The sequence below is a fragment of the Myotis yumanensis genome, unplaced genomic scaffold (assembly GCF_028538775.1).
Source record: "Myotis yumanensis isolate MYYU_CA2020_CCGP unplaced genomic scaffold, mMyoYum1.0.hap1 SCAF_4, whole genome shotgun sequence".
In the NCBI taxonomy this organism is placed as follows: domain Eukaryota; kingdom Metazoa; phylum Chordata; class Mammalia; order Chiroptera; family Vespertilionidae; genus Myotis; species Myotis yumanensis.
In genome coordinates, this window is record NW_027223755.1 from 42,815,231 (window position 1) to 42,829,205 (window position 13,975).

The window sequence follows — 13,975 nt, forward strand, 5'->3', positions numbered from 1 at the left end:
ATGTGGAAGTAAAAGACAGGAGTGAAGGAGAGAGATTAAATTCATGTTTTGTTCTCATTGCAACATTTGATGTTTTAATAATACTGAGTTGTTATTGAGGCCTCATTATCTCTAAGGAGGAAGAGAACAAAACCAACCCATCAAGGGCAAACTAACTGATCTGTCTCCTTTCATGAGTTCCATGAAGTTGAGAAGCCATGTTAGAGAATATATAGGGTGGGGGACTCTCATTGTTCATTTTAATAAGTCTTGTAGACCCCTGAAAATGCAGAGCCTCACAGGTGGCAGTGGGAATGGAGGGAAGATGACTTGGAGAGATATCTGTGATTTATGTATCAGGATACTTAAAGAATATGAACTCCAAGTATTATTTCAGTAAGGGGACTGCCATTTGGGGATTGTTGTGAAAGAGAACCACCATTTGCATTTCTGGAGATGGGCACTCTAATTTTGGAGCAGCTTCTCTTGTTTTCAAGGAAATCACCAGGATAAACTCTGTATTTACACCAAAGTAAAGCAAGTTGTTCTTGGAACAAATAGCGAAGGCATCGTAAATCTGAGCATGGCAGTTGCAAAGTAAGATGCTAAGTGGTAAGAAACTAGAGAAGAATTTTCCTGAAGTAAAGATTTAGATTGAGGGGAAAAACCAAGATGGCGGCATAGGTAAACACGGGAGTTTGCTGCCTCGAACAACCACTTCAAAAATACAACTAAAAGACAAAAATAACATCATCCAGAACCACAGGAAAGCTGGCTGAGTGGAAGTTCTACAACTAGGAGGAAAGAGAAAAGCATACCGAGGCTCAGAGGAGGCGCAGTGCTGAAGTAAAAAACTAAGGTTCAGAGTGCACGTGGAGCGGGCTGGAGGCTGAGGGCGCGGTTGTTGTTTTCAATCGGGAGGGAGTCTCAGGCTCTGAGCTCCAGTTCCGGGCGAGTCTCTAAGGACCCACACTCATACGGGAGAAGTGGGACTGTCTGGCATCGCTCAGAACCCTAGGGCAGCTTTCTCTCCATGGGGCTTGCAGCGACTACTGGGACACTGAGAAGCAGAGCCTCTGAGGGCAAGACTGAGAGCAGCCATAATTGCTAAGCCCGCCCTGTTGATCCCGTGGGACCCGCCCCGCCCAAGCCCTGCAGGGAGGCTTTTGCTGGATAGTCTCAGGCAAAGGCTAGATTAGCACCTCCCTAGAGATCCAGGAGCCAGGAAGCCCAGAGGTCAGAGTGGGACCATCCAGCTTGCAGCTCCGTGGAACCATAAAAGACATACTCAGGGGGCAGACTCAGTGAGCACCACAGCCCCATCGAAGCAAGTCTAGCCCCAGAGGGGTGTCTCCAGCACAGAAGTTCTCCCACCACAGACACAGCTGATTCTCACAGCCAATTGGCCTGGAGGTCAATTCCTCACAGTGATAACTACAACAATCAAGGCTTAACCACAACAAGACTGTGCACAAAGCCCACAAGGGGGTGCACCAAGAGTGTCTACCTCAGGTAATTGGGACACTTAGCACAGAAAGGCACTCTATCGACACAGCGAAGCATAAAAAATGCCGAGACAAAGAAACAGGATACAAACGACAGAATTGGAGGAAAGCAAACTGTTGGATATAGAGTTCAAAACCACACTTTTAAGGTCTTTAAAGAACTGTTTAGAAGCCGCCGATAAATTGAGTAAGGCCCTCGAAAAGACTGGTGAGACCACCGATAAATGTAGTGAGATCCTCAAAAAGACTGGTAAGACCGCCGACAAATGTAGTGAGATCCTCAAGAAATCTAATGAGACCCTCGATGTTGTGATAAAGGACCAACTAGAAATTAAGCATACACTGACTGAAATAAAGAATATTATACAGACTCCCAACAGCAGACCAGATGGTCGCAAGAATCAAGTCAAAGATTTGAAATACGAAGAAGCAAAAAACACCCAACCGGAAAAGCAAAATGAAAAAAGAATCCGAAAATATGAAGATAGTGTAAGGAGCCTCTGGGACAGCTTCAAGCGTACCAACATCCGAATTATAGGGGTGCCAGAAGATGAGATAGAGCAAGATATTGAAAACCTATTTGAAGAAATAATGACAGAAAACTTCCCCTACCTGGTGAAAGGAATAGACTTACAAGTCCAGGAAGCACAGAGAACCCCAAACAAAAGGAATCCAAAGAGGACCACACCAAGGCACATCATAATTAAAATGCCAAGAGCAAAAGACAAAGAGAGAATCCTCAAAGCAGCAAGAGAAAGGAAATCAGTTACCTACAAGGGAGTACCCATACGACTGTCAGCTGATTTCTCAACAGAAACTTTGCAGGCCAGAAGGGAATGGCAAGAAATATTCAAAGTGATGAATACCAAGAACCTACAACCAAGACTACTTTATCCAGCAAAGCTATCATTCAGAAGTGAAGGCCAGATAAAGAGCTTCACAGATAAGAAAAAGCTAAAGGAGTTCATCACCACCAAACCAGTATTATATGAAATGCTGAAAGGTATCCTGTAAGAAGAGGAAGAAGAAAAAGGTAAAGATACAAATTATGAACAACAAATACACATCTATCAACAAGTGAATCTAAAAATCAAGTGAATAAATAATCTGATGAACTGGTGATTGTAATAGAATCAGGTACATAGAAAGGGAATGGACTGACTATTCTTGGGGTGGGGGGAGAAAGGGATGTGGGGGTGAGTGAAGAGATTAGACAATAATCGTGCACCTATGGATGAGGACAGTGGGTGGGGAGTGAGGGTGGGGTTGGAACTGGGTGGAGGGGAGTTATGGTGGGAAAAAAGAGTAACTAATGTAATAATCTGAACAATAAAGATTTAATTAAAAAAAAAGATTTAGATTGAATTATTGGTATCCCCCATGGATTGGTTTCCTATTTGCTGCCATAACAAACCACCACAAGCATAGTGGCTTAAATCAACTAAAATTTATAATCTTATGGTCTTATAATGGCTAAACAAAAAAATCTTATGGTATTTATAATCTTATAATCTCTCATGTCAGGAGTTTGACATGATTTTCCCAAGGCTAAACTCAAGGCATTGGTTGGACTGTGTTCCTTTCTGGAGACTGTAAAGCTCTTTTCTCCACTTCTAAGGCCACCCACATTCCTTAGCTCATGGCCCCCTCCTCCATATTCAAAGCTGGCACTGCGGATACCTCAGGGTTATCTCCCCATCTCAAGGTCAGCTGATTAGCAAGCTTAATTCCATCATTAATTTTAAATTTTAAAAAATAGTTTTTAAAGTCTTAGTTTCTGACACCTAGTCCACAATTGTCCACAGAATTACATGTTCCTGTATCAGGGTGTTCCTCTGAACTCATTTCCTGGAAAGACCCAACTGTTCTCATTGCTACAGAAGAGAGACAGCTAGTGGCCTAATGACAAGCAGCTTCTCACTTCCATCAGCCCAACTGGTTCAGGGAGCAGCAGGAGCTTATACAAGGCACTTGATACAGGTTCCAAAGGGGTTTTTTGTTTAGCCATGTGCTTTTTCTTCAGAATTGTCTGGTTGTGCCTTTGTTTCTCATTCATTCATTCAGCTATGTGCTGTGAGGGATCCAAATAAACCAAACTATGGCTGTCTCTACCCTTCAGGAACTGACTAGAGACAAGTGCTGCTCTCAGGAAACAGAGTTACACTATGAGGCAGTTAGTGAGTAGGTCCCAACCTTAGCAAGACTGGAAATTGCCGGGGTTTAGAGAAGGTAGAAGGGACCACTGAAGCTTGAGTAGTTGGGTAAAGAAGAGGTGAAATCAGTCCTTGAGGGACTGGCTTTGCAGAAAGAAGGGGCTGGGGCATTTTAGATGGAGTAGGAAGACAATATCACAGATATGGTAATATATTACATACAACTGGGATATGGTGTACACATATTTGCACATGTACAGGCACTTAATAGTGATGCATGTAAATGTGCAAAATTCAAAAGGTTAAAAAGATATACAAACCTGCCATCACTTTGTTTTTCTGCTACCCAGTTCCCTCCCTAGAGGCCGTGTTTATATTAAAAAATATTTAACAAACACACACACACCACATCCATGGCTGGATGGCTGAACTGTTTTCTAAGAACTGAAATTGTTCTCTCTGTACTGTTGTGTGGAAATTCTTTACAACCACCAAATCCAGATAAAGGACACTACACATCCTATTTGGGGGGCCATGTTCCAGCTACAAAATGCAGAAAATTTGAGAGAGAAAATGTAATTATAGAATGCTAGTCTCCCCCTCACCCCCCAGCCAGGAATCTATAAAAATCCCAGAAGGACTTAGGGCTCCCACAGGGCATGGGCTGTGAGTTAGAGCCAAGGGTATCTAGATCTAAGGGACTGGGAGGCCCTAGCTGACACGTGGGCTCCACCTAAGTGGGAAAGAGTTGGGACCATCTGGAGTCCAGGGCAGCCCAGGGCAGAGGCAGAACTGCCCCTTTCCAAGCCAGTGTGTAAAGGGGGTGCACAGGGGACCCATACAAGCAGCCCTCAGTGGGAAGGCACTGACAGAGCTCACTGACTGTGGGAAGGAAGCTGAGAGCCACATATTGACTCCAGCTCTTCCCAGATGGGTTACCTAACCAGAGGAGAACTCCTGCATTGAAAGGTTATGTAGGAAGGATTCTGCCTTTTCTTCCCCTGCTGTGAAATCAATTTAAAACAGGACGGACATAAAATGGTTTTATAACCTCCTCCACCCCCTGGCTTCCTTTCTTCTTGGGGATGGGCCAGCCCAGACTGGGGAGAGACAGGAGTCTCATGGTCTGAAAATTCGGTGGCAGTTTAAAGGATAGTGACCTATTGCTCTAGCTCTCCTCAGGGGACCTGACGCTGGAGGAGAAAATGTCTCCTGGAAAATGGGCAGATGAAGGGGCCCCTTGTAGGAGGGGGAGCGAGGGGGAGGGACTGACTCGTCCAGGCCCTGGGCCAGTCCCCAGCCTCTGCTGCTCACAGGTTCAGAACTGGCCTAATCTGGGGAAATAAGGCAGCCTGTTTTCAAAGACAATTTATTTCCCACAGAACAATTCAAGTTGGCTTGTTATGATTACACATACTTGCTCTGTACAAACCAACATCAAGAATTTTCATTCCAACTTTGATCTACAAATAATCCTAACAAAACTTTTATTGAATACTACTGTGTGCCAGGCACTGAATTAGGGCACCTTTCTTAAATTAACTCTAATTCTTACAACACCACTGAAGGGTAAATAGTATGTTTCCCAATTTAAAAATAAGGAAAATAATGAGGCTCAAAAGGGCTCAGTAACCTGCCCTAGATCAGACAGCTAATAAGTGGTAAAACCAGGGTCCAAACCCAAATCTGTTTTCCACTCCCCACTGAGCTAAATAATAATAATAGTTCTCATTTATTGAACATTTACTGTGTGCCAGATACTTGACATACATGATCTGAAATCCTCATACCAAACCGGTGAGGAAGGCTGCTGTAACTCCATTTTACAGATGAAAAAAGTCAGTTTAAGGAAACAGCCTGAGGTCATAATGCTGCAACGGTGAAGTCAAGGCTTACGGCCAGGGCTCTCTGGGTTCTTCAGTGCTGGTATTCATTCCAAGCATGCCATGCAACTTCAGGGACCCAGGATGGTGCTCTTGTCCCTAGGTGCTTCCAGTGGGCTGTCCCTGGAGGGCTGAGGTTGAACTGGTCTGTGCACAGAGCAGGAGAGACTCCCCTGCCAACACACATGGTTCTCAGCAGCATGTAATGTTTCCTAGGGCTGTGGCCAACTTGGCTGAGGCATTTTGGACATCTTGAGGGACACGGTTCTGAACATCTTAAATGGATTGACAGACTTCTCTTTCAGGAAGTGCTACTTCAAACAACAGAACTTCCCACAATTTTCCCAATGAAGAGTATTAGCTGGAACTAAGTGATCATTTCAGAGTCTAGCAACCTCAAAGTCCTATAGTTACACCCGATGCAAAATCATGTGAATGGGTCTCCATGGTTTATACATCTTTCCTTCCTCACCAGGCAGTTCTTACCTCCTTTTAGGCAGCTCCATCTTCTCTGAACCCCTGCACTGTTTTCCAAGGCACAACCTCACACAAAAACATCTTGAGGAGTCATGACATCCCCATCCACATCTTCCCCTCACTTACTTGCCCCCATGTTCCCTTCATCCTGGAACTTGTAATCTGTAAACAATAGCAATAACACTACAGTCTAGGTTTGGGCTGACATCAGAATGAGCCAACACATTCCCTAGTATGTTTTTTAGAGCTCTTAACCCCAGGAGGAAATGCAGTTGAACATGTGTTTTCAGAAAAGAAACTTAAGACCCTGTTAGTGATTAAAGTAGGACTAGGACATAGGTTAGCACTGGGTCCCTTTGTCTCCATCTCCCTTGCTCCAGACTCTATTCCAAGCAGAGTTAGGAAATGAGCCACTGTGGCTCAGGAACATGGCTCTAACTTGAAATGTTTTCCTCAAGGAGCTTCTTAAGTTGTTCTGAAAAATCATCTTGAACATCGAAAATATCCCATAAAGGTGAAGCTTATATTTAGAACAATTTCAGAAGAAGCATATTCCCTAAAACCAAGATTGTCACACAATTTGACCTATCTCACTTGACCAGTGACTGGTCATTCATTACGTCTGAAAATATTTATTGAGTGTCTTCCAGGGACTGGGTACTCTCGGGTACTGTGTATTCATAGACACAGTTCTAGCCCTTCTGGAGTTCAGAGTGCATCCAGGGAGTCAGATAATGGAACCAGACCTTAGAGTTAAGTGTTATGGGAACAGAAATCAGGGAAACATAGTCAATTCCAAGATTGGGACAGCTTTCCTGAGGAAGTGGTGTTTAAACTAAGGCTTGAAGGATGAATATAAGCTGGCCAGAGGGGGGTGAAGTGAGAAGGCTCCCGGTGTGGCAGCTGTGAGCATGAGCCTCATACCTCCAAGTTCAGGGAACTTAATTGCCCACAGCTCAGCTGCTGCACTCCAAAATCCATCACCGCGTGCAGAGGCCATGCTTTCCACGGGCACCCCTGGCCAGTAACTGAGCATGGCAGTCTGTTTCTTGGAGGCCAGACCTCCTCTGATGGCAGCTTGACTCCAGGGCACCCCTGCAGCCTTGTCACACTTCTTTAGATTGCTTCCACCTGCCCTTCCTCCCCTCTCTCATTCACATGAGCTCAGACTTGCATTTGTGCTCTTTTTGCAGTCCCTCATTCTCCTGCCTGCTATGGGAGTGGGTGAAATTGCCCAGGAGAGTGAGAAGGCTGAGATGAGGTGAGCCAAGAAGCAAGGAGAGACCAAGAGGAAAGGGCCTAGGGCAGAACCATGCAAGTTTTGTTCTCTCAGCAGGAGGAGGAAAGTCAAATATGAGGAGCTAACAATTCACTCCAGGGATTGTTCAAGGCTAGAATTCTGTTCTTCCTTTAAATTCCAGAACAACTCTGGCTAATAGCATCCTGTTTCAGGATAGAGTCCCAAAGAATTCTGGGGCATAAGGGAAATTGTTTGCAAAACTGACTTTTATTCCACCTATAAGGCCTTTCCCCTCCCCGTAACATTATCCTTATGGTATCAGAAGCAGGTGACTTTCCAGAGCCTCACCCTGGCAGGGCCCATCCCAGACCTGAATGGGGAGAAGCCCAGGCAAGCCTCAGACTCGGTTAGTCTAGTCCAGGTGCCAAGTGTGTCCTTATTGTGGAGATGGACACTGCAGGCTGTCAGCACCTGGTGCCATTCAACATCTAGATCCTTCTAACCAGCAGCCTGGGCTCACATTCTTCCCAGCTGCGCAGGAGTTCTGGCCACCATGAGTCACTTAGAAGAACTTATTCTCATTGCATATTAATAAATGGATTTCCTGGTTTTATTTTAAAAACAAATTAAAGAATAACATTAATATCAAGGGAGGTATCAAATAGGGAAAGAGTTACAGAAAAGCAACATGCAGCCTGTGGGTGTGAGGTAAAGGAGGGGGTGGCTTTTGGCTTTTAGGTGGGCATAGTTACCCAAGTCAGGATTTCAATGGTGCCTTTCAAATCCATTCTTTAGCTATGTGATGCCTAGGGATCAAGTAGGAGTACCAAAATGCTGTAATTCCAAAAAGAGGAAAAAATGACCCTGCTGGTGATCATTTAAGGGAGTATTTTAGGACACATAAAAGAACGTACATCTTTACACAGCCTATAGCATGTAAATTGAACTCATTACCCCCATAAAGTATTCAAGATGAAAATTTAAAAAAAGGATCTAAAAAGAAACCAGATAAATTCATGAATATTAAATGTAATGATTGTTAAGATCATCCTATGAAGGCCAAGTCCCCAGGTTCCCACAGACGTACTCCTGTTGCCCCTATAGCGGCACCTGTGTTCTAAGCACATCAAGTTCTTAAATGTTTCTGGAACACAGAGCGCAGAGCGTTCTTTCTCAATGCTATGCCTTCGTCACAATGTTGCCTTGGGGTTCTCTTGCCACTCTCTTGTAAGACTAGTGAGCTACCACTTATTTCTCAAGACCCAGTTCAAATGGAGCCTATTCTAGGAAAATATCTCCCCCTCCACCCCAATTCCTCCAGGGCAAATGTGGTCACTCCTTCCACCAGTGAAACACCTCCACCAGTGCACTGTAATTGTTTGTCTGCCCAACTGGATAGAGACTGTGTCTGATTCACGTGGGCTTAGCACAGAGTCTGGCCCATAACCTCTATGCAGGAAATGTGTGTTGAATGAATGTATGAATGTTGAGCTCGATCAACCAGTAATCCGACCTCATTCAGCATTTATGATATTCTTAATGACATCCTCAGAAGCTTTGCTTCTAATAGCAGTTGGACAATACTCTTCTCCTAGGACAGTGATGGAGAACCTATGACACATGTGTCAGAGGTGACATGCAAACTCATTTTTTTGGTTGATTTTTCTTTGTTAAATGGCATTTAAATATATAAAATAAATATCAAAAATATAAATCTTTGTTTTACTATGGTTGCAAATATCAAAAAATTTCTATATGTGACACGGCACCAGAGTTAAGTTAGGGTTTTTCAAAATGCTGACACGCCGAGCTCAAAAGGTTCGCCATCACTGTCCTAGGACATATGCCTATTTATCTCAGCTAATATATATATTAGTCTCCATAGCAGTCATCTGTGTAGTTGAAGTAGAGGAGCCAAGAGGCTTTTGAGATTTTAGTGTCTTTAATTTAACTGTGAGCCAGTTCCCCAGAAATCTGGTCTGGAAATTTTGCCAATGCACATTCCAGTGACTGAAATGTTAGAAAAACAGACATATCACCTTTCAGGCTGAAATTACTGGGAAGTGCATTTTAAAGTTGGGTTTCCTTCCAGATCCTTAGGTTATGAATGACACACAATCTGTGAAAAATTTATGAGATCACCAAGAGGCTGAGGTATGAACTTTCAAGGAGTGTTTAACCACAGATCAACCAAATACAACATTTGTTTGTTAAAAAAAGGCAAGCAAAAGTCTAGTGAACAAAAGGCTACCCATGTCAAAGCAACACGAGGAGCCTGCCTAGGGTCAAATGTGAAGATTCTGAAGGTGAGTTGTGGGTAAGAGGGAGAAGAGCAGGAACCCTGGACAACAAAGGAAAATAGAATAATAATGAGAAGTTCTGCTGAATTAAACAACAACCCATAGAGAAAGACTTTTGGCAGTCAAGAACCTTGAATTCCAATCCCAATTTTAACCCCCTTAGAAAATCATTTGAATTTGACTTTCTGAAAAATTTCAATAGTCGATTTAAAAATAAGTAGCTATATACTCTCTTAACTTAAAAGTAAATGCAAAATGCTTTCAGGGACCATACACAGATGTTCATTTATTCAGGAAGTTGTTGGGCAGCTGTTATGTTCAGGGCCGTCTGCTAGATCTGGAGATGCAGCAGGGAGCAGAGCTGAGGTTGCCCAGCTTTCACTGGACATACAGCCTGGTGAGCAAGGCAGGCTAGGGTGCATGATCACAATAATGGCTAATGGAGTTTTCCTGGGGGAAGTCCAGAGAGTTCTGCGAATGTATAGTCAGGGACTTTATTCCAGAGGGCAGGGAAGGTCTCCTGGAGGAAGTGATTCTTAAGCTGTTGCTCGGAATGGAGGTGGTAGGGAGAAAAATGTTCCAAGAAGAGGGGAGGACTCCGAGGAGCTGAAGCTTCCCCATTGCTGGAGCACTGAGCGACAGGAAGAGTTGTGAGGGAAGGCTGGCACGAGGAAAAGGGCAGACTGTGCAAGCCTTGCAGGAGTGCGATAACAGTATTGAGACATAATATAAATTAATGAATAATTACATAAGCCCCCAAATTTAAAAATGTATTCCACTTATTCTCTAAATGTGCTAAATTTATAGATATTATTCAATCTCTTGCTTACAAAGAGATTTAAGTAATAATACCAGTTGTTCATATATGTGATTTCTTTGTTTGATATACCTGCCTTTAGCCCCATTAGCCTCTGAGTCATGATAAAACTTTTCCAGATTTTCCCACTAAATGCGGGACATAAAATAACATGTTGACTGAGCAAGAGGAGAATTCACTTACCTTCAATGGTATTTTTCAAGATGTTGAATTTTCTCCTATCATCTGCTGAACTAACAACAATTACGTTAACAAAATTTCTTAGTCTGTATAATACTGTTTTAGATTTTTATCTATTCAATATCTGTATATTGACTGAATCATGAAAGTTATATACTGGAACAATATACTTGAACTGACCTAATCCTTCAGGCTAGATGAGAATCTCTAGGGGGCAGTTAAGTACTGAGCTGCAAGTACAGAATCTTGGCTCAGCCATTTAGGTTGTAGATAACCTCTCTGTACTTCAGTTTATTCATCCATTATGACATTAAGATATCTATAGTTTTCAACTCAATTAATGTACATTTAGAGTAGAGGTGGGGAATGTCCTGCCTGTGGGCCATTTGGTCTGGCCCTGCTAAGGCATTAGGGTGAGTCAATTAAATGTTTGACCAATTATAGCAGACTAAATTTTAAGTTGATAATTTTGAATGGCCCTCAAATGATGTTATAAATATCCAAATGGCCCTGGGCAGAAAAAAAAGCTCTCTATCCTTGATTTAGAATATAACAGAGCCAGCCATCTATACCCATTAGCTCTCACTTTTAGTAATAAAATTAATATTTTTAATGCCTAAGACAGGTGGGTATAGGGTGGTATTTAACCAAGCTCTTCTAATAAACAACGGGGGAATTCCACAGGGATGAATTTTGTACTAGTCTCCAAACCAACCCTATGGGTGCCCATCTTTCTGAGGAGTGTCCAACATTCCTGAGGAAGCCTGGCACCTGACCAAGACTGGTAGAGACCTTTTACCATCTACCATCTGTTCTCCCACTTTAGTCACATACCCTGGGAACCAAGTCCAACAAAGGCTAAAGTTCCCACATGTGACCAGGTGAGGGTCACTGTGAGGGAGCACTGGCCTGTGGTGTTGGCCACAGCCTCAGAGGGTCCTGGGCTGCCAACATGTCCATCAGGGCCAACATCACACCCTACCACAGATCCTGGTAGAGGACTTCACCAGGACATGGCCTGGAGCTTGGGATGCATATTCAGGTGGTGTGCTAAGGAATACCAAGATGATCTGTAAGCAACACTCACCTGGGGTTTGAGGAAGGAAGAGCACCAAGACACAGGCATGAGCCAACCCTCATGGGAAGCCAATGCAGTGCCCAGTAGTCTGTATTTTGGGTAAAATTGACTGGAATAGCACCAACCAATTAGAACAGATTCAACATTAACCTTTTGATGGATATTGAGAATGTAACGGATGTAGTTCCAAAATATGGGAGAATTTCAATATCTAAACAGCCAGTATAAATAGCTATACAGATAAACACAAGTTGAATATTAGCCTTGGGACCTTGGAAGCCACATTAATGGCTCTGGACTCCTTTCTATGGGTATACAGAGCCTCAAGGGCTTTAAGAGATCTGATGTATGTTTTTGACAAAGCTTGCTGAATACAATATGGGGGACAGATCACTGAAGACAAGACTGGAGACCAGGAAATCAGTTGGAGTTCAGGTTGGAGATGATTATGGAAATGGGTGGATATGAGAGATATTTAACTTAATATGTACAATTCTCAAGACTTGGGGATTAATTAGACATGGCTTGAGAAATGAGAAAGATTAGTCACCATTTACTGAGATCAGGAAATCAGGAGACAGAGCAGGGTTGAGGAGGAGAAATGGTTAGTTTGTTTTGGATATGTTCAGCTTGGGCAGATCTAGGCAGAAATCCAGTAGACAGTTAGAAATATAGACAGTATGAAAGAGACCTGGCTGGAGAGAATGATTTTGGAATTCTTACATACAGAGTATCTGAAATTGCCCAGAAAGAGAATATAGAATGAGAAATGGGTAGGTCTGAGTCCTGAGTAATAACAACATGTAAGGAACAAGTAAAAGATGAGGCCTCATAAAGTTAGGGGGAAAACCAGAATATTGTGCAATATGGAAGGCAAGAGAGATGTATGTTGAGTGTGGTCAATGGTACTTAGCATCCAATCCTATCTTCTGCTCTGTCTTCCCGGACACCTAAAGAATACTTTTCTGAGATTCTCTTGCAACCAGATGTTTGGATGTAAATCAGGTTCCACCAATTATGTACTTCTCAAAATTTAAACAGTGGAGCTGAGGCAGAGGCTGTAATTCTGTTGCTCGTGACTGTTTTCTTGAAGATGTAGAGTTTTTCTGTAGCAGCATTTTGCTGTCTAGTTGTTGGTTTCATGGCTCTTAGTTATTGTGATGGTTGCAGCTTCCTAATACCTATGTCATTGCCATAGTAATATGTTCTGATTCCCTAATTTAGTCAACGGTACCATCTCCCCTTGCAGGCCAGTTGTGATGGCATTCTTGGAGATTTGTCTATATCTCAAACCATTCCAACACATTTAATAAACAACGAATTTCTATGTTAAATTTCTTCTGCTTAAAATATCTAGAGTGTTTTCTCTTTTTTATTTTTGAGTCCTGAATGATATGAAAAGAATATTTCAGGTAGAGATCCAGTTTGTGCATTTGTTTGTTTTTTCCATGCAACCAAGCAGTTAATTCAATTTAACTATCTACTCAGAGGTAGCATCAGATCCCACGGGTTGAGAGCTCAGTCCTACTAGTCTGTCCCCTCATTCATTTCAGATGCCAATGACAAGTGCAGGTTGTCACCTGGGCTTCTGACAGGCTGGTGATAGATCAAAGGTTCCCACTACATCCCCTTGGGTTCAATTAATTTGCTGGACTGGCTCACAGAACTCAAGAAAACAGCTTACTTACATCTACCAGTTCATTATAAAAGGATATATATAATTCAGGAACAGCCAGAAGGAAGAGATGCATAGGACAAGGTATATGGGAAGGGGTGAGGAACTGCCACACACCCTCCAACAGTGCCACTCTCCCAGCACCCACGTGTTCACCAGCAGAGGCTCTCAGAACCCTGTCCTTTGGGTTTTTATGGGGACTTCATTACATAGCATGATTGATGAAATCATGGGCAAACTAATTCAACTTCCAGCCCTTCTCCCCTCCCTGGAGGTCAAGGTGGGGGGTGGAAGTATAGGGTGGGATTGAAAGCTCCAACCACTATTCCTGGTTGGGTCCTTTGGAAACCAGCCTCCATCTTTTCATGCTTTCAAAAGTCACCTCATTAACATAAACTCAGGTGTGGTTGAAAGGGGTATGTATGAATATTAAGACATCTTTATCACTTAGGAAATTTTGAGGGTTTTAGGGAACAAAGACCAAATATATATTTCTTAATATAAATCACAATATCACATCTTTACCTCTTTTCCATACAGGGCCTACTATGCTACTCTAAAGAGTTCCTATATAATCTGTAAGCAGAAGAAAGCACATAAATCAGTGGTTCTCAACCTTCCTAATGCTGCGACCCTTTAATACAGTTCCTCATGTTGTGGTGACCCACAACCATAAAATTATTTTCAT